Below are 19,703 nucleotides of genomic sequence, written 5' to 3' on the forward strand. Positions count from 1 at the left end.
TGACTGGCAAATGAAAATGCTATAGCTGGGTGGAGGACAGGGAGCCAAATCAATGCCTCCCTGGAGAAGCAGTCACCTTAGTGCCATGGTGGCTGACAGGGCTGGGCTGTCAGCTCAGGCAGCGTTCAGCTCCACATGCCAGGCTGTGGGTGTCCTGGCTGGGGGTGTGGGACAGAGTCTGTCATGAGGGGATGTCAGGAGATTTGGAAGAGTGATGTTGTAATGCCAGGGTGGGATTACAGAGGACATTGAAGAGCTGGGGTAACAGGGTAACTGAGCAGGGAAACCAGCCTGACCTGGATCCTATGGCAGCATGAGCATTTCTGCTTACAAAATAGCTTGTGTGAAATGATGGGGTACAAAATGAGGGTGCATGAACCTGGGGCAGAGAAGTGGCTCCAGTGTCTCTCAGGGCCCCTGTTTCACAGCAGAATAGGCAGAAGGGCAGATCAGTCTGGGCTGTCTCCAGCTCTGTGCAAAACCTCCCCTTTAGCTCAGACCTGAGGCTGATGGTCCTGCAGTGAGATCTCTAAGCTGTTGTGCTTAAGTGCAGACACATGTTCTGCTCTGCCCATTGCCTCAAGCAGTGGAAACCTCTAGCAAATGGTTGAGGCAGCCATCTGGGGATGCTGATGTCTTAAACTGCTGTAACATGATTTGCTAGGGCTCGTCTGCAACTTGAATCTATGGTATTTTCACCTTTGCAATCTCCTCTTTCTTACCCTGAGCACTAATAGCTTTTTTTTTTTTTCCTTCTTTTTTTCTTTTTTTTTACATTTTGGTGTAATGAGAATTTTGTGTAACAACGTGGCTCCAGGAACTGCAGTTTTATGAAGAAGAGAAAGTTATGAGAGATCGTATAAAATCATGCTCTATTATATTGCATAAAAATTAAATAACACCATACTTCAGAGACAGAGAAGAACTTTTATTAGCTGAGAAAACACACATGAAATTTGAGTTTTACATGCAACAGCACACAGGGTGGGTAGCAGGACTGAGAGCAGAACAGACCCCTTCCATGTTTTAATACAGGGAAGGGGAAAAGAGTGCAGCTGAAGATCCTGAACATGGAATTCTTCCTCTGCTGGGCAAGAAATTACATTAAGAATAAGAGCAATTAATTTTCTTCAGTATTTACACTTGCTTAGCAAAAGTAGACCTTTATATATTCTATTTCAAAACTAATTGTCCAGTTTTAAAACTTCTAAGAATCCAAGGAATGAATTTAAGACAGAGTTTTTTGAAGAAGACACTGCTAGTCCCAAATTGAACCAAGACTTAGATTAATCAGTCTTCTATGCAATAGAAGGCATTTGGGTATCCATCTAGTTCATGGGAAAGTGATCTTGGAAGAGCAACAAATAAATAATGTGACCTTTTGACTCTTTTAGCCCTTGGAGCTGTGGTAAGTTTGCAGGCAGCCACTTGGTTCCAGACAGGAATTTTCATTGCTGCAGTGAAGTAAATCACCATGAGGAGGAGGCCTCTTTGGCCCTGTCTGCATGGAGATATTTTCAGAGCTCTAATTCTCTGTGGGTGCCCCCTCCATCAGTGACAATGCAAATGAAAGCTGAATAGTAGACCTGCTCAGGAAGCCTGAAATACTGGCATCTTAAACCACCCTAGTTAAGGCAATACCAGAAATGCCAGCTTTATCTCTGCTGTGGTCTGCAGTGGGTTTTGGCTAAATCCCATTGGTATGAGTTGGATTTACCCCCAGGGCAGATTTAGTGAGGGAACAAAGGGTACTGTAGTGCCCTTCAATAGCATCATCTCTTGATGTGGCACTTGTAGGACAGTTCAGTTTGCCATTCATGTGCACGTATCTTTAGCAGTTCAAAGAGGCTGAATTAATGTTAGGAAATAAAATAACTCTTGGAAAAACCATTGGTTTTCATGATTATTAATTCAATGATCCTTAGAAACAAATGGTTTCTAAACCTTATGTTTGGGAAAGGTAATTTCTCTGAAATTAATGTGGCTGAATTTTGTTTGTTTGTTTTGCTCCTGTAACTAGGCAAAACTGTGTCTTGCTCAGCCTCGGCTGACATTTCAGCCTTTCATGGAGGTATATCCTCTCCAGAGCTTGTGTTCATGAAATTTGTGAGAACTTACTTTTCCTGGGAGCCTCTACTGTTCTCTGCTTTGGATAAAAGCTGGTCCATGAGTTCTCAAGTTAGTAGGAAGAGAAAGTCATACTGCACGTTTGGTCTCATTTCCTTAGGAACCAGGAACAGCACTCGTTTTTGTGTAACTATAGAAACCAGTGCTTTCAAGAGATGACCAGCCAGTGCAAGATTTGGAATAAAACTGAGAATTGACAATGATGGTTTCTCCTGATGGGTCATCATGCACAAGGGAATAAAAAGCCTGATTACCACCGAGACTGCTTGAGGAGACAGTCCAACCAGGCTGGATGTTGTTTTGCTCTGCTTGATTGCCATGAGGGCTCAGCGTGACACACCTGGGTTGTCATGTGAGGAGAGTAAGAGGGGTTTGTGCTCTGTGTAGTCATTGCCATGTTGTCCAAGGAAAATATGGGGAATACAGCTTTTCTCAGCATTGCAGCTCCTGTTGGAGAACCTTCTGCACCAACGGGCACTTTCAGTTACTCACTGATACAGCAACATGCACAGACACCTGTAGCAAACGCTCGTTGTGGGCTGTGTGGGCTCTGTCCCTGCCCTCAGTACAAGATTAGCCATGTAAACATGCTGAGATCCATTAAATGAGTCCTTTTCCTCTCATGTTTGCAAAACTGATGCTCTCATCACTGTCATCCCTGAAAGTCTATTATGGAACAGTTCCTAGGACTCACCTTCTGAGTAGTAGAAACCCCTGGAAAAGTACCACAGCCTCTGCTGCTGGCTGTAAAAACTTCCTTTCCTTCCTCAGCACATGTGCTCAATCTGAACCTGTGGAATGCTGAAGAAACAACAGCTATAAACTCATTTCTCTGAAATGCTTTCCTCTTTTCATCTTCTCCCATTTGCTCTTTTCTTGTGCTTCTCTTCTTTTGGTGATGATAAAGACCACCCATATTCATTCTGTGGTTTTCCTCTCCTTCAGGCGGCCAGTGAAAAGTACAAATGGCATTTGATGCAAGTCAGAGTAAGATTCGGCTAGGTTCCCCCTCCCCCCTTTCCATGCTCTAGGCATCAGTATAATAAAGGAGAAGGCAATGATTGTTTCTTGATTTACATTCTTTAAGGCAGATGCCTTTGACCTGTGAGGGATGGGAAAAGACTGGTGGATGTGGTAATGTGTGAATGTCTTAAGTCTGGACCGAGGCTGATTTTTCATGTATTTAGGCAAAGACAGGAATATACCCCCTGCCCTCCTTCTGCACATCATCCTCACCTGCCATACCCTCCCTTGTCGCCTCTTTGTGGGTAGTGATTCATGGGCTCCCCAAGAACACTGCAGCTGCTGCTGATTCCGGTTCCAGGAATGGTGATGACAACTGCAGCACTGCTCCCCCACCAGCTGAGAGAGCTCCTGTAACTGGCCAGAGCAATCACTCAATGAAAGGAGACATCCTATGGCTGAGAACTGTGACAGGGATTTTCCTGTGCTACGCACAAAAAAAAAAGTCAAACTAGAAGAGCTGGGTTGGCCTGACCTGTCCCTGTGCACAGGGCAGTAGACTCTAATCCCCCACTGTGTTGTCCACAATATTTCCTCTTACACTGGCTCATTTCCCCATGACGGAGTGAAGGGAAGCAACAAGCTTGGTTCTGCCCCTTGTTTTCCCTATAGGGTGGCTGCACACAGCCTGATGCTTAATGTTTCTTGCAGTGAAGTGGATACAGCTTTTCTCTGGCAAGACTGAGGGAACTGGAACTGCCTGTGCCACAATTTGTTCCTTGGATTCTGCTCACTGGGAAAGCTGGTGCCAGCCTTTATCAGAGCACATGATGTCTTACAATCAAGATGTAAGTGATTGCACTATTAGGATTTTTTTCCAAGTCAAAAATGGCCCTCCAATAATGTAAAATATTTCATCCTTGATCCTAGTGTCATGGTTGCATTGTACTGCTTCTGCTCCCCCAGCACATCTTCCATTTCATAGACAAAGGTCCACCAATTCATTCATTCATTTACCATGTTTTCTATCTTTTAAATATTCCTTAAATTTCCACCACTGGAAAAACATTTAATTGCCCTAAGCCTGCAACATGGTTTTGAGTCTGGTTTGTTGAGGCTTTGAGGCCAGACAACTTTATTAACAACAGTAGCTTGCTTTGCAGATAAATCCTCGTTTTCAGAGAACATCTTTACTAAAGAGTTTCACAGCTGATTATGGACACAAATAACTCATCAGAAAAAGTTACTGATACTCAGTGCTTGGCAAGCCCTGAGTCATTATCCAGTTAATGCTGTGGCACCGTGCATTTCCAGCTGTGTTGCAGTGGCATGCAGACCACAGCAGCTGTTGCAGAGCTCATCAAATGGCTGTTGAGCATCATCCTTGATTTGTCATAAACCTAAAGGTTTCTCTGGGGAGTGAATGTTATCACCTGCCACAGCCTGGCTACACTACAGTGATGCTCCAGCACTGTTGTTATCTTACATACATTGCTTGTTTGAATTCTTTCCCTCTCCCTTTTGCTTTCATTATTTTTCCTGTTTGTTGGGATAGTTGGGATCAGATTATTCATAGCCTTATGCTTCTAACTGACTTGCCTGAAAAATGCAGTCTGGTGTATGCTTAGTGCTATTTGGTTTCATGTCTTCCTCTCCAGATGAGTTTATATTTAAAAAAAATATTTAGATGCCTAATAAAGAGGCTCAGAATATTTTGTGAACTGATTAGGTACATTGTCCTTACAAAGAAGAATGGATTTTTAGGTGCCAGTTATGATATGGACAAAAGCTATGTTTTATGTAGGATTTTAATGTTTGCACTTATTTTGAATAGGACCAAACACAGGCAATTTCAAAACTGGAAAGGAAGTTCTGAGGTGAGGGAGGGAGGAAGCTTTTTATGGGGTTCACAGAAATGCTTTATTTTAAGAAATGTTTATCTTCGGATGCATAATACAGAACATGCAGAAGCAAAACCTTATTTCAGAATGTTTTATGCTTCTCAAAGCTTTTCCATGTCTGATTTTCCCCTTTTCATAACTTTCCCAGTTTTCTTCCCTTTTTCATCTTTCAGACACAATTTTAGCAGAACTAAGATACCACAAATTGTTTTGGCTCAAGGAAAAAAAGTCTACAAAGATTTTCTGACCATCTCAGCCTTACTGCTACTGGAAACCCTATTTCAGTACTCTTGTGCTTCCTAGAGACTTGAAAAATACAGCCCATTTTCTGCTGCAAAAACTGTTTTGCAGATGCAAGAGATCACAGTTAAGTTTCTGATCCTGGTGGCCGATTGCTTAAATTCTCTGTGCTTCACAAATTTTGCGATATTATGTGAACAGCAATAAAGTTGTTTTTCTTTTTGGCTCCCATGATTGTCTCTGCAGGGACTGAATTATTGCAGTGCCAAATTTTAGAGCCCAGCTTTTTAACTTAACCAACACCCCCTCAGTCTTTTAGTTTGGAAACACCTTGTTCAAGTCTCTGCTAAGTGGCTCTTATGTTTGCATGGAAACCTTATCTAGAGAGATGGAAGTCGCTCCTGGCCACATCCTTTCATCCCTTCATCTCTCAGAAACACCTTGACAATAGTATTTTCCCCCCTTAGGTTGCACTGTAATTGCAAGAGATTTGCAATGGTCACTTCCAGGGACACCCTGGAAGTCACAGGGGAAAGTATTTGTGTGCTTTCACAGAGTATTGTTAATTTTGTGACTGTACTTCTTGCAAAACTAGCCTGTCACCATGATTGGGCTGAGTGTCCCTGTGATTGCTCTATAAATAGCCTGGGTGGACGGAGACCAAACAGAGCACTTAAGCAGTAAGGACTTTTCTGTTGGGCCTGCTGGGTTTGTGCAGGTTGTCATTGTCACTGTCACAAACAGGCTGCAAAAAATATTTTCAGCTGCTTGAGATAAAATGGGCAGAGGTGGAGACTTTGTGTTGGCTCGAAACATTGAGATGCTTTCAGGCCAGAAATGTTCTTTCTGCTGCCAGCCCCCTGAAGACTTCTTTGGCCTGAAGGCTCATGTGTTGCAGCTTATATATTAGCTCAATAAAAGATTCACGATCTGCCTTGTCTTGCTATCAGTCCATCTCCTAAAAAATGTTGCTGTAGCTAATGGTGGCTCATATTTGATTTCTATCCAGGGTATTTTAAGGCTGCAAAACCATGTAGCAGGATAGGTGTCTGTCTCAGTGCTATCCTCTGCCTGCTATTATGTGTGTTTGTATTAATGATGAGATATCCTGCAGCATTAGTTGATTTAAATATTGAAAACAAATGTTCTCCTATTTCTCTGCCTTGGGGCTAGGAGTGATTATTCCAGCCTCTTCAATGTACAGGAATCTGCATCTCTTGAGGTCTCTATTCTGCTGTGAGCCTAACATGTGAACTCAGTTTGCAAATTCATCTGAGAAATGCTAAAATCGGCACCTAGTTCTGCAGGTACCTATACCAGTACTATCCCATGGTCAAAATCCTGCTTTGCTTTAGAAATGCAGTTTTTTAAAACTTAGCCACTTGGGTCAACATCTTTCTGTCTCCTTATTGTTTACATCTTGATGTTTCAGTATCACCAGGATACGTTATTATGACCCTGGGATGCGAACAGTCCACTGCTGATGGCTTTTTTTAGTAACTTGGCAATGTTATCTAAAGCAAAGCAGACTCTTGAAATTGGGACACACTGCAATTCACAAGGACAATAAAAAGTATTTGTGGTACAGAGTATTTTGCACACTTGAAATCTTTGTTGTATCAATCTTAATCAGAAATGAGTGCCTGGAGCAAAAAAAAAAATGCTGTTTAATGTTTCTGATAAAAGTAGCATTTGCAAAAAATACATTTAGAAATGGTATAAGAGTTTCACACAGTAGCCTTAACAATGTTGATAGTGTTGTTTATAAATATGTGGTTAGGGAGATATAAAATTGTAGATCATTGCCTTGCTAAGTTATAATATCTTTTTCCGAGCTATTTAAGTGTGTCAACTGAATGGATGTTTAGAATCCATGCAGCACATGTTGTAAAAATTTGCATGAAGACCATATTGATTTCAGGTGCAGGGGAAACATTTCAATACAGAATAGATGAGCTGCTGGATTTATCTGTATTCTAAGTTGTGAGAATGCAGAATTTGCCCAAGGGACCTCTTCTAGTCCTAATGTGAGCTGGTGCAAGACAGTGGGAGGCATTGCATACGAGATGTATCGAACAACTGCAAGCTGCAGCTATTGGGTTTGGTCCCTGGCCTCTCCTGTATATCCCAACAAGGCATTCCATGATGGAGTCCATCAAATAGCCTAATTTCTAGCCCTTCACACAAGGGAAGGCTGTTCCACAACTACACTCAGAGAGGTAAAAGTAGTTGCTACTCATCAGTCCACTCGTGTCACGAGTCTAGTGCTGAGCACTTTTTGGTGGCTGTGTGTTGGTTTTGGCATTTGGGGGCTGCAGAGCTGAGATACCAGCAGCTGGAGAAAGTCCAGAGCAGTGGGTCAAGGGAGAACCTACATGCTTTGTGAGTGGGCAGTGAAGAGAGCTGGAGGAAAACAAGCATGGGGCACATTGCTATTAGCAGGGAAATGACAGGGATTGCAAAAAACTGATGCTCATGTGGTGATGTATCTTTTATGATTAAGTGCCTCAATTTGTCCAGATAATTTTGAACCTTTTTTTTTCTTCAAGCCAATGTCAAGATCTTTTTGTGTCCTCAATCTGGAGCTCATTAAGTGTATGGTGCATGGAAAATTCTGTTTATCTCTTAATAATGTAATACTGGGGAAAACAAACTCTTAACCCCATTTTCTGTTGGACACCTTCTGCACTCCACATTCGATTTATTTCATATATGTGCACTCAAACATTTGTAAATATGTCTCACTGTGTCTCCGTGTGGGTTTGAAAGTTGCTCTGAGCAAAATTCTCACCTGGGCTTCGAGAACAAAATACATAAGCCCAGAGCTCTGTCCACCTGAAATGGCCAGAGATGGAAACACCCCCTTAGTGCCAGTGTTACAGATGGGTATTTCTCTGGAGGGAGATAGTGAAGGATGCAGTGCATTTTGGAGTTTGTTGTTGCCTTGCTTCAAAGTGAGGAGAGAATCAATAATTTGTTAGGCTGTGAGCTGACGTCTTGTCTAAGTGCCAGCTCCAGTGTCCTCCAGGATAAGCTGCCAAAATGTCTGAGGGAGCAAAGCAGCATGTAAATTCCACAAGTCATTTTCCTGAAACTCTTATGTGGGAAACCTTTAGAAGCCTCTCAGTAAGGACAAAATCCTTCCAAGCTTAATGCTTGTTTGAGCAAAATTCCTTCTGAGGTCAGTAGACCTAATCCTGAAGTCTTATCACTTGTTTACCTTGATGGGATTTGAGTGTGTGAGGGGGAACAGAGGGTCTTGGGACAGGGTGTGCTGGAAATGCTTTCCTGGGAGGCTGGAAGAAGCCTGCCAGCCTCTGCAGAAATGCATATTTGAAAGGAAGTTTTGCTTCAGTAAAAATCACCTAGGTTCCCACTTTCTCAGCAGTGGTAGAAAGGGGAGGTGAGGATCCATCTTTTCTCTGAAGGCTGTTTGGTGTCTGTGGGTGGCCCAGCCCCATCTCTCAGGGACGGTGCATCTCACAATTCCATGTGTGCGCTTCTAAAGTGGTTTGTATCTCAGACTTTTGCATCCTAGATGAAAAAAGCCCCCCAGGCTGGCAACCTCCTCATATCTTTTTAATTGTAACATAGCCCATCAGAGTGATGATAAATAATGTCAAATACAGAAGAGATGAGAACTGAGATGTTGGTTTCTCTTATTCTTAAGCTGGAAGACAAGCTCTGGGTTTGTTATGTGGCTCTAGGGAAAGAACCTTGCCGGGGTCTTTGGAGGGGTCCTGGCTCTGCTTGCCCCATGTGCTGTCACAGTGAAACCCCATAAAAGGCCCCTTGTCCCTGCATTGCAAGTCATGGCGTGCCAACAGTGCCCTCAGCAGAGGTTTCTCCTGCCTCTCTCTTTTCCTCCCCTCTTTCTCCTTGCAAATTGAAATCTATCTCCTTTATAACGGACTCGGCCTTTATTAGCCCAAGATCATGCCTCTTTATTAACCTTTCAGTAAGGCTACATCAGCTGAGTGAAACACCATTCAGCGGGGCATATGGTATCATAAAAGTCACTGCTCGTGTCACACAGCTGTGTACAATTTTGTTTGGTTTGAGGCTTTTTGCTTTTCAGTAAAGAAATGGAAAATGTTCTTTTCTTCTTTTCTGCTTTCTGGTGAGTGACTTATAAACAGTCTGTGTGAAATTGGCTCTGGAAAATATAATCAGAAAAATATATTGGCTGTTGCATTGTTTTTCTGAATTCCAGGTCATGGTACAGTGGAGATTCTGTGGTAAAGTTTCATTAAAAGTGAAGAAGGAACACTAAAAACCCTGCTGCTGATCCAGGGAAAGTAAAACTTTGTTAAGACAAGTAACACTGGGCCATCTTGTACTTTATTCCCTGCTGCTTATCTAAAGCACATTACTTACATTCAATAGATTTCTACTTCTGGCAGTTTATAACTCCATGAGTTTAAGAGCCTTTGACTAATTAAGAGAGGAGACATTTTTGCCACGCTGCCATAAACCTATTGCAAGAATAATTTTTAAGTGTTTTGCTCTTTATGGGCATGTGAGGTCAAAATTACAAATAAGTGTCTGTGTAACTATACATATATATTTATACTTACCTACATAAATATATAGACATGTACATAGATACACACATACATAAATATGCAAATAGATAGATACAGATATAGATATAGATATAGATATAGATATAGATATAGATATAGATATAGATATGCACACATATATGTCCTCATATTATATCTATGTCCATATCTGTATTTATTAGAAAAAAAAAAAAAGCCTTGGACGTGAACAGCTTTGTTGGGCAGAATGTAGGTATTGTTAGCAATCTTCTAGGTGGGTCTCTGGTTGGGTTATAAGTTATTTGCAAGTTAATAATGGAAGAATTTCAAGAGGTTTGATCCTACAGGTGAAGAAGCATGTGTGATTGTGTAACTGCATGGGCACACATGGAGAAAGCAACTGGGAGGGATGTCTGTGCTTAAACTGAACACACACATTTTATTACTTCTATCCATTGATGCTGGTTTGAAATATGGGAGGCTCAGCCTATTAAGGTAGCTCAGAAATGTCTTTCCAAAATGGAGTTTGGTCCAGGTCCAGAGAAAGACATACAGGAAAGGATGCCTAACTCCACAATAAATCCTGTACTCCACAGCTCAAGATTTAGGAAAACATAAGAGTTCTTAACTTCATTCCTGTTTGACACCATGAGCCAGTGCCTCTCACATCACTGTGAACCTGACTGCCAGCTCTCTGCCAAAGGCTTGGGCAGTACTGAGACCCAATGGGTTTTTAATTCCATGTAAGGTGTTTGTGGTGCCACCAGTGAAGTGTCTGGTCTGAATCAGCAAATCTATCCTGAGATGAGTGATGGAAAATGAAAGCAGTCAGGAAAAGAAGTATTTGTTGATGGAAGTTATCAAAACACTGCTCATTTTAGTGAAGGCTGAAAACCAGCTTTGTTGGGATAAGAGAATTTACAAATGTATCATTATGCTGTTGCTAAGATCACACCTGTAGTATCATGCACCAAGATGCATCTCTTAATGTCAGAAACCAGACACCAAAGGAAGATTGCACCATTAAAGGAGATACAGAAAGAGGAATGAATTTAACCAGTATCATATAGAGAAATGCTTAATGGCAGGATGATAATCTTAAGGGTCATTTAATACCAGGAAAAGGAAATGATACATAACACAAGTAGTAACACAAAGAACAGTGAATTCAATTTAATAAAGGGCAAATTCAAATTGGAAATGAGGCTAAACTTTTAGATGGTTAGGGGACGGCAGAAAGGGAAATCATTTGCTTAATGAGGTAGTTATGACAAGCTAGGTAGAAATACTTTGTTTTCTGAAATCAGCAAGTGTGACATTCAGTCTTTCCTGCCTGATACAGTGGGTTCAACAGCAGAGTCCAGAGGTGTTTTGTCAGCCTTGTCCATCATGACCATTATTTGCATTAATAATCCATGCTTCAATAATGGCACTATGGTAACATTGTAGAATCCTTCTTGTTTCTCTAACACTGAAGAAAGAAATTGGGTATTTTGTTTCTTCAAATATGAAACAAAAACTTAAGTGTGCTGTGGTTTTACAGGTGATGGAGATTTACAGCCTCATGTATTTTATGCCTGGTCAGAGCTGTGTTATAGAAGGGCTGGGGGGGGGGGACTCTTCATGGGATTGTGAGGGGCTTGGGTGCTTTACTCTTCACTGTTTTGAGGACAGTGGACACCTCAGAGGCACCTGCTGGAAATCCTACTCTTATATTCTGCTTCTACTGTTTCCTTGAAGCAGAGCTGACCCCATGGCTGTTGTTACACAATGGGTGATCTTAATTCCCGACCTGCAGGGCTTGCTGCTCCAAATGGGCTCTTGGGCTCCTGCCTGCTTACAGCACATTTTAGGAGCATGTCTGAAAACAGCCTTTGTATCTGTGTTGCCAGGAAGGCTTTATGAAAAAGAGACTACAAATGCATACTGCCAGAACCTCACATACGAGTAAAAGTGAGCCAAATGTATTTCCAGTGCAAATTTACTGGAATTGGTGAACAGTGCAAGACCTGATACTAATATTTAAATCAGTGATTCTGATACAATAAAGACAAGTTATTAACAAAGCTGTTTATCTCTTTGTAGCACAGATATATAGTTGATAGCTCTTGCTTTCTTTTAAATCTATTGATAGGCACAAAGTACCTAATTGATGAGGTTGCATAGGGATCCCAGCTAACAATTAGTGATTGCCAACTGATGAGTTTTGCAATGTCTGAAAATTAAAGGGTAAGATTCAGTGCATGGAAATGGGTCCTGTTGTCCAAAACAGCTGATGATTACTGTGTTTAAGAAACAGAATTCTCATAAGGATTTGAGCTGCTCAAAATTTAATGCCGTTTTTCTAGGACCTTGATAACCATCAGGAAATGAATGTAAAACTGTGATTCATGTCATTTGGAAAATGGGCAGAGCTTGCTGGGGATCTAACTGTACACTGAAAAATAAGTCTTTAGTCATTGGTCTCTGTCAACAGCAATGGAAGTGGAGAAGGCAGTAGATTTTATTCTGTAATTATCTGAAATGAAAATGGGTGATGTCCTAAAGAGAAATAGAGTAGTATTCCTTTTAGCAAGGAAAATAGGTCAGCCTAAATACTAGCACTGGTTGTTATATGCTACTAGGGATGTATGTGTTAGAGAGCTCTCTGGAAGATTAATTTATTCTTGTAAAAATATTGCTCTATAAAGATCTTCTTTGAGCTTTGAGATTTTCTTTGGAGAAGTGGAAAATTAGCAGTTTCCACCTACCAGAAAGTTTCAGATGGAAACCTGGTTGCTAGTTTCTTTCCGCAGTGCAAACACATAAACACTTGCAGGAAATAATCTGTGGACATTATTTCCTCTGCAGTACAAATGAGTCCATGCCATCTGTCCTGTCTCTTGGTTCTGCAGCATCCCTTACTGGATGTATAAGTCACTTTAGCTGTGAACTCTCACTCCAGCTGTGAGATTTCAAGTTTTTGCTTCTAGGTCTCTGTTGCAATCAAAAGTTTGTATGTAGCTTGGAGGACTTGCCCTCCCAGTTGCTCTCAGATCTTTCCTGCTCTTTGGTGAAAATTAGTAATAAAGTGTTTGTGATGTTCTGTGGAAGCAATGGCAGCAGTTGCACTTGCAGTAAATGTCAAAGAAAGAAGCTGTAAAGGCTGAGGGAAGTAAATCAGGAGTCAGCACAAGAGATGTTGGTGCAGTAACTCAATTTTTTTGGCTGGGGCTAGTCATAGATTTAATCCACTTCTCATATGAGGCATTGAAGCAGTTGAACAATAACCTATAAAAGTTATACTGGTGGTGTTCCAGGACCATAGGAAACAGAATACTTCCACAATGTTTTGCCAAAATATTTTTTGGATCTAAATAGCACATGTCAGGTGTTTATCAACTACTGTGTAGCATGTACTGGACCCATCTACCCAGTAACTGATTCAAGCTTTAGTCTTTTATGCTGTGACATTGAATTGCTCCTTAGGGTCCAAATGACAGGTGGTCTTCCCCTAGCAGATCCCATTTATCCCTATGTAAAATGGGCAATGCTTTGTGGGCTGAGGGAAGTCTTTCCTGTGTTGCTAAACTAAGAACTTACTTAAAATATCTTCTGTCCTTTAAATAGGTGTCAATCACTTTTTTTTTGGTTAGATACCATAGACAAGTTCTGTGTCTGCTTTGGGTCTGCAGTTGAACAGAGTAGTTCATCACTGGGGGAAACAAGTCTTTTTGTATAACTGTTTATAACTCTTCATTTTATCTGGACTTGTCAGTGTCTGGCAGATTCTCCATCCTTTGTGCCATTCCTCTTCAGCTCACTAACAGATCCAGCATTAGCTCTGCATATAGTGTCAGGCTTGGGAATTTCATCACTTTTCTGAAGTTTCCTTCACATTTTTTGGTCTTTCTTTAAAATTTATTTTGTTTATAGGTGAAAAAGGATGGGTTCTGCTCTGAATCTGGTATTTGCTCGGTTCTGAGTACTAATTGCTACAGGACTGCACTGACCTGAAGTGGGGCTGCAATTGTGCTTAACATTTCTGCTTGGAAAAGCATTTATGAGATGCTGGCATGTGCATCTCATTTTGATAGGTTTACTTGTACTGTTTAGAACAATCTGAGAAGATTTATAATTGCTTGTTTTGCAATACAGACACAAAGAATTAAGTAAAGGCTTTATAAGTAATCTCTTTTTTCATCTAGCCAAAGAAGCACTGTCATGTTTTCATATATCAGCTTATTTAGGGTCAAAGTTTGAATTCTCTCTGCATTTGATAGGCATATATAAGTGCTGCATCTGAGTAGTTCACAGAGGGATTTGGCACTTTGATTTTTAAATGCAGTGCCAAAAGTGTGGAGAGAAAAGTGTAGCTTGATTAGAATGGAGCCCGTGCAATGACAGGAGGTACATTTTCAGCAAAAATTACTGTGAGAGGAGATGATGACTTAGAAAACCAATTGCAATTAAAACTGCTGTAACTGAGCTGATACTAGAGGCAGAAAACTGCTAGCTTTTGATATTTGCTAGCTGGGCAGAAACTGAGAAAATATGTGTTTTCTGAGACAGAGATATGGAGGAAAGATAGCTTATGTTTAAGGCTGTACACAGGGACTCAGAAAATTGAGTTCAGTTCCTTTCCTGGCTGCCTCACAGGATGCCTCTGTAGTCTTGGGGACGATTACAAAGTTTTCACCATATGTTTATGCTGCATCTAGTGATGTGGAGCCCTCATTTTAGTTGGGTTTCATGAAATTCTAGCCTATGAAGTAATATTTACTCGCTTGTGTATACCAGAAAGTAAAAATTAAAGGGCTTTGGAAAAATCAAACTGCTTCATGTTTACACTGAATAGGGATTTTGTGTCTTGGTTGGTGATGTAAGAAAAGTAGGCCCTTCACAAATTATGACATATTAGACCTGGATAATTTAAGTTGTTTCAAAAATTTTTGTGAGGAGGGAAAAGGGAGGAGGGGGAGAGAGGCAGTGCTTACCACAAAGTTTATGAGCTATTTTCCCAGGATCTTTGTCACATAACTCAGGAAAGAGGAAGGACGTGAAGTAGAGAGATCCTTCCTCAAAGAGGACCTTATAACACCATTATTTGTGTCAGTGAAATACAGATGCACTTCTTTTTTAATGAAGGAAAAATGTGCCTTTTTTTAAATATAGATAAATCATCCACAAACAAGCTTATGTGAAAATTAGAAGGAAGAAGTCCAAAGAGGCATGCCAGAGAAGGAAGTTTGCAAAGTTCAAGGGATTAGGGGAAGACTGCAGTGGGACTCTGACTGAGAGGGAGTGTTTACATCACCCATTCCTGACGGGTTTACCTTCTGGGACTCTGACCTTGGACTGCTGCCGGGACGTTTGCCTTGGATTTGTCCTCTGGGCTGGTGACTTAGTGATGGAATGACACACGTCTCTGTTGGGCTGAAACATGATATTTTCAGATGGCTCAGTGTGAGGGGTTTTGGTCTCTGATCATTCTGTCTCCTGCTCCAGTGATGAGAGGATATGTCAAGTAGTTAAAGCACAAATCTGGGAGCTGGAAGACTTGGCCTCTGTTCCTGAGGCTGCCACAGCCTATCTGTGATTTTGGAAAAGGCAAAGAATGACAGACATTAGATGCAGCATTTTCCAGTGGCTCAATGACTTAACTCTGCTGTCATTAGACTCAGTGGGACTTTCTCTCTTGACTTTGTTGGGAACCTTATATTTCAGACTGTCTATAAAGCATGTATGTTCCTCTAATCATTTGGTTAAAAAAGAAATGTGTGCCTGCTCCAGTGTAGGGAATTGATGCAACTTTTTAGCTGCTATATAAGGGGTGAGGAAATCACAGTTAACTAAATAGGTGGGTCACTGCTGCAGCCCTGGTTATATACTGCTTCAAATCCAAAATAGTTGTTGTGTTTTGCCAGAGTTCATTGCTACAGAAGAACTTACTACTTCTCATTTACTCAGGACAGACAGGTGTGATGTAGTATAAGCAGGGGAATGCTGAGTGGAAATTGATTAGTTTGGTCCTAAAATCTACCCCACAAAAGCTCATCAGATTTTCCACAGGAGCGCTACAAGAAGGTATGATTTATAGTTTGTGCTCATTTTGTGCTGTCTGAAACTAGGAAGAGTTTCCACTTTGGAAAGGTTGTAGTTTAAGTTTGGAAAATGGAAAGGCATTTTCAAATTCCTTATTGAAAATTATTTTTTTATTTTAACAGAAATATAAAATGTTTCTCTTTGATTTTGTAGAATGATGGACCAAACACAGAATTTTCCAGAACAACTGATCTGGTCTGATCATGTTGATTTATTTCCCTTTGGTCTGCCTGGCAAAGACATATGGATCCAGAAAATGTTTTTCCAGGGGAAGTGTCAGTTTCAGTCCTGCAGACAGCTCCCAGGCTGGGAGTCCTCTGAAAGAGAGGAGACGTGAAGGAGGCTGCAGGAATCAATCAATCAAGTGATGCCATTAGCAGGCAACAGTCTGCAGAGACGTGTTCAGAAAGCCCCAGAAAGGCCAGATACACTGTTCTTTTGCAGGTTGCTATACTGAGCACAGACTTGGTCATCTCACAAGGGAGAATGGGATCATATGGCCTAACTCTACTGCTGGACAAAATTACACATGCAGAGGGACAGAGTGCCACAGTGCCTAGAGAAAAAAGGAATAGTCATGTTCTCCTTATGCTCCAGAGGCTTGCTCGAGCAAGTCTCTCCTGTACCCTGGGCAGTCTAGGGGCAGAGGAATGTTTTTTTTAATTGAAAGCTGTTTGGCTGCATATTAGGGATCCTAAAAGCTCTGTGAGTTTGATCTTAAAATTTGCTTGGACTTCCAGTACTTTGGTTTGTGGCATGGCTGTGCAGGCTGGGGGTCTCTGGCCTGTAAAAGCACTGGCCCTGTTGGCTGTTTTGCCCATGTCCTGCATGTGAACTGGTGGGAACTTAGAGCAGCCGACAGGACTGGCAGCACAGGCTTGGTCCCATCACATCTCTTCTTTGACAGACCTGGCAAAATCAAAAGACTGGATGCGTCAATGTCAACAGATCAAGCTTTAATCAAAAAAAAGTCATGTTGGAGATTTCTTGGCTGCTCTCAGTATCCTGGGTCTGGCTAACAAACAATTCGAAAGGTGAACTTGGCTCAGTGGCTTTTACTTCTTTGATCTGCCTTGCCCAGAGTGGTTCTGCACCAGAATGGTGCAGCTGTACTCTTTGGAGGAAGAATAGGCATTTTCTTTAGCTAAAGATGTTTGCAGTCATTTCCTGTCTCTCCTTGAATTCTTTTCATATTCGTATTAATGGATTTAGTGCTGATGAGAACAATATGTTAAAAAGATCACCTGTCACTATCTCTAGGAGTAGCCAAAGTGGGGGAAAAATGTAATGAAGAGCTCCCTCTGAATTTTTGACTCATCTAATCACGTAAATTACTCAGTGTTAAAGAAAAGTTGCAGCATGGTGTGACCATCCAGGACACTCAGTCTGGCTCCATGACTTACCCTGCCTTGCCTGTGTATCCAGTGTGCTCTGACGTGGATTATGTTCTGTCCTCAGGTGCCTGCCATACTTAACACCGTGTAATCAGACTGAATTCAGGACTAATATTGGCTGTGACAGAAAACTATTTCCAGTCAGCTGTAGGTCTAATTTAGGCCTTTTAGAATCAAACTTTCATCTCCAATTTAAATCCACTGAAGGAAAGAGTTTATATTTCATACCTCTAGAAAGTAGAACCTAGAGCTAAGTATTGTCTTCGAGCACTATCCCGGGCCCTGCCTCTGTGACCTCCCATGCATATGTACATGCTTTTGGTGACAGTCTTAAGTTAATAGTATGGCTATGTGTGGAAAAGGGAGGAATGAAAATAATGCCTAACTTCAGGGTGTTCTTGCAAGCAATGAGGAAAAGTGTCTGGGAGGCACCAGCTCATAAATTGGGGTTTCCACCTTCCCCCAGCTGTCCCACTGGTTTGCTGTAAAATCCTTTGCAAATCATTCACCTTCTCTGGAGGCTCGGTTTAGCTTTTGTGCAGCAGGAACAATGATTCCTTTCAGCTCTGCATCCACAGTGGTGATTGCACGAGGCTAACGAGCAGTAATGCAGCCTTCAGGGAGCTGCAGTGCTGAAGCCACTCCAGCGAGTGTTTTGTGCTGGGAGAAGAATAGATCCTTAAAATATTTAATCAACAATCACTGGGCATATATATCCCCACTTCTGGATTAAATACTCTTAGTGATTTAGGGCTCTGTTATGTCTTTACCTCTTTTGTTTATCTCATGTTCTCATCAATCAGGGCTTCTCTTTAGACCATGATAAAGCACTTTAACCATGCCTTTACTGGTTATAGTTGTTAGGAGATCTTCTGCATATTTTAAACCTTTTTAAAATAGTGATTACATTCTCACTTTCTGAACTATCTTGACATTTTTTATAGGGAAAAAATGAATTTCCATATGGGTTATACCTTGTAAAAAGATTATCTCAATTTGCTCTTTTTAGAAACTTTTCAGAAGGGAAGGCACTGTCCCAATGCACAGAAGCAATTTTTCTTTTCAATGGATCCTGTGACTCAAATCTAAACCTTTGCTCTCAGAGGAACACTTTTCAAATGTTTACTTAATGCTTGATTCCTGATAGGCAGTCTGGAGAAAAAAACAGATGAGGTGTTACTCCTGAAAGTTATACTGCTTTATATTGTTTGAAAGGCAGAGATTGAGCTGATTTGTCTAGCAGCTTGCCTTTTCTCAGCTGGGGGAAAATGTTCCTTTGTAGCTCAGGCTTTTATCAACAGTCCAATAAAAGTGTTTTATATATACATAAAAAAATCATACAACATATAAAGCCTTTTATCTTGATGGCTCCAAAGTAGTTGACAAATTTGTCAAGTAATTTGTCAGCTACTTTCCTCAAAAGTTATCTCTTATTCCAGAAAGTTATCATGGAGGTATTTCTATGGTAGGTGAAATTATTCTTGCTACTGATAGCTTTGAAATAACAATTAGATTTGTAATGCATGCATTACAAAATTTTAATCTACACATTAAAAAAATGTTTTCCTAGCCCTTTTTCCTAGCTGAAACAGGTTTTGTGGAAGGGCAAAAGCTGCATGAACTGATGGGGATGCCTGCTCCTCTGTGGTACCTCCAGACCCATCCCAGGCTTGGAGAGTAGCCTCTGGGCAAGAAGTGAGTTGTCTTCTTGCCTTGTGAAGTTCCTGACAGCAATTTGCCCTTTACCTCACTAGTGAAACCATGACCTTCGATGGCCACTATTCTGTTATAAATCAGCAGTGTTTGCCTCTTCTGGAAGGGTTCTGGATACACATCCCACATGCACACACACTCTGCATCTGTGAGGCTTCACCAGAGCATCCCTTGGCTCCTGAGCTTTTCCCCTGTGCAAGTTGTTTGCTACCTCATGAGCAAACTGGTTGCAAGGTGGCTGAGTTTGGTGAAGGGATCCGTGGCAGGAGTGTGTTAATGGACTCAATGCTATTTATTGGCTCCAGTGGATTTTGCTGCGCCCTTGGCGCGTTCCTGCTTCCTGTATGAAACTTGGCTGAAGGAGCCAGAGCTGCAAGACATCATCCCAGATTCCAGCTGGGATGCGTAACTTGGCTATATGACACTCTCCCCTATTTGCCCCCCTTAACTACTTCCCATCTTAAATAGTTTCTCAGGACTCAAAGGGGAAAGAGGAAATAATCTCCAGGCCAATGATTCTCATAAGTAGAAAAATTGCATAAATAAATTAGCAATGATTAATAGGAAAAAATTGTCACTTGTCTCACTTGCCTGGAAGCTGTAGCTTGCTGAAATGACAGTCTTGGTGTCAGGGGGTTGGGATACAGAGAGTGAATGATGGGGATAGGGATTTATTTTGTATATATTTTTGAATTGAAAAAAAAAGCGTGATTTATTTTCCTTTGCTGCAGCTTGCT

At 41.3% G+C, this 19,703-nt stretch overlaps 1 protein-coding gene across 6 annotated transcripts in view; it reads left to right on the top strand.

The window, feature by feature from the left end:
• Positions 1-19,703, top strand: part of SEMA5B (semaphorin 5B) — a 269,864-nt gene that overhangs the window by 58,726 nt on the left and 191,435 nt on the right. For 2 of the 6 annotated variants that reach the window (XM_072932000.1, XM_072932001.1), the window contains exon 2: positions 3,802-3,938. The exons of the other annotated variants lie outside the window; for them this stretch is intronic. The gene's annotated coding sequence lies outside the window, so the exon portion shown is untranslated. The remainder of the gene's footprint in view (positions 1-3,801; positions 3,939-19,703) is intronic. 6 annotated transcript variants of the gene reach the window in all.

The sequence above is a fragment of the Taeniopygia guttata genome, chromosome 7, assembly GCF_048771995.1.
Source record: "Taeniopygia guttata chromosome 7, bTaeGut7.mat, whole genome shotgun sequence".
NCBI lineage: Eukaryota > Metazoa > Chordata > Aves > Passeriformes > Estrildidae > Taeniopygia > Taeniopygia guttata.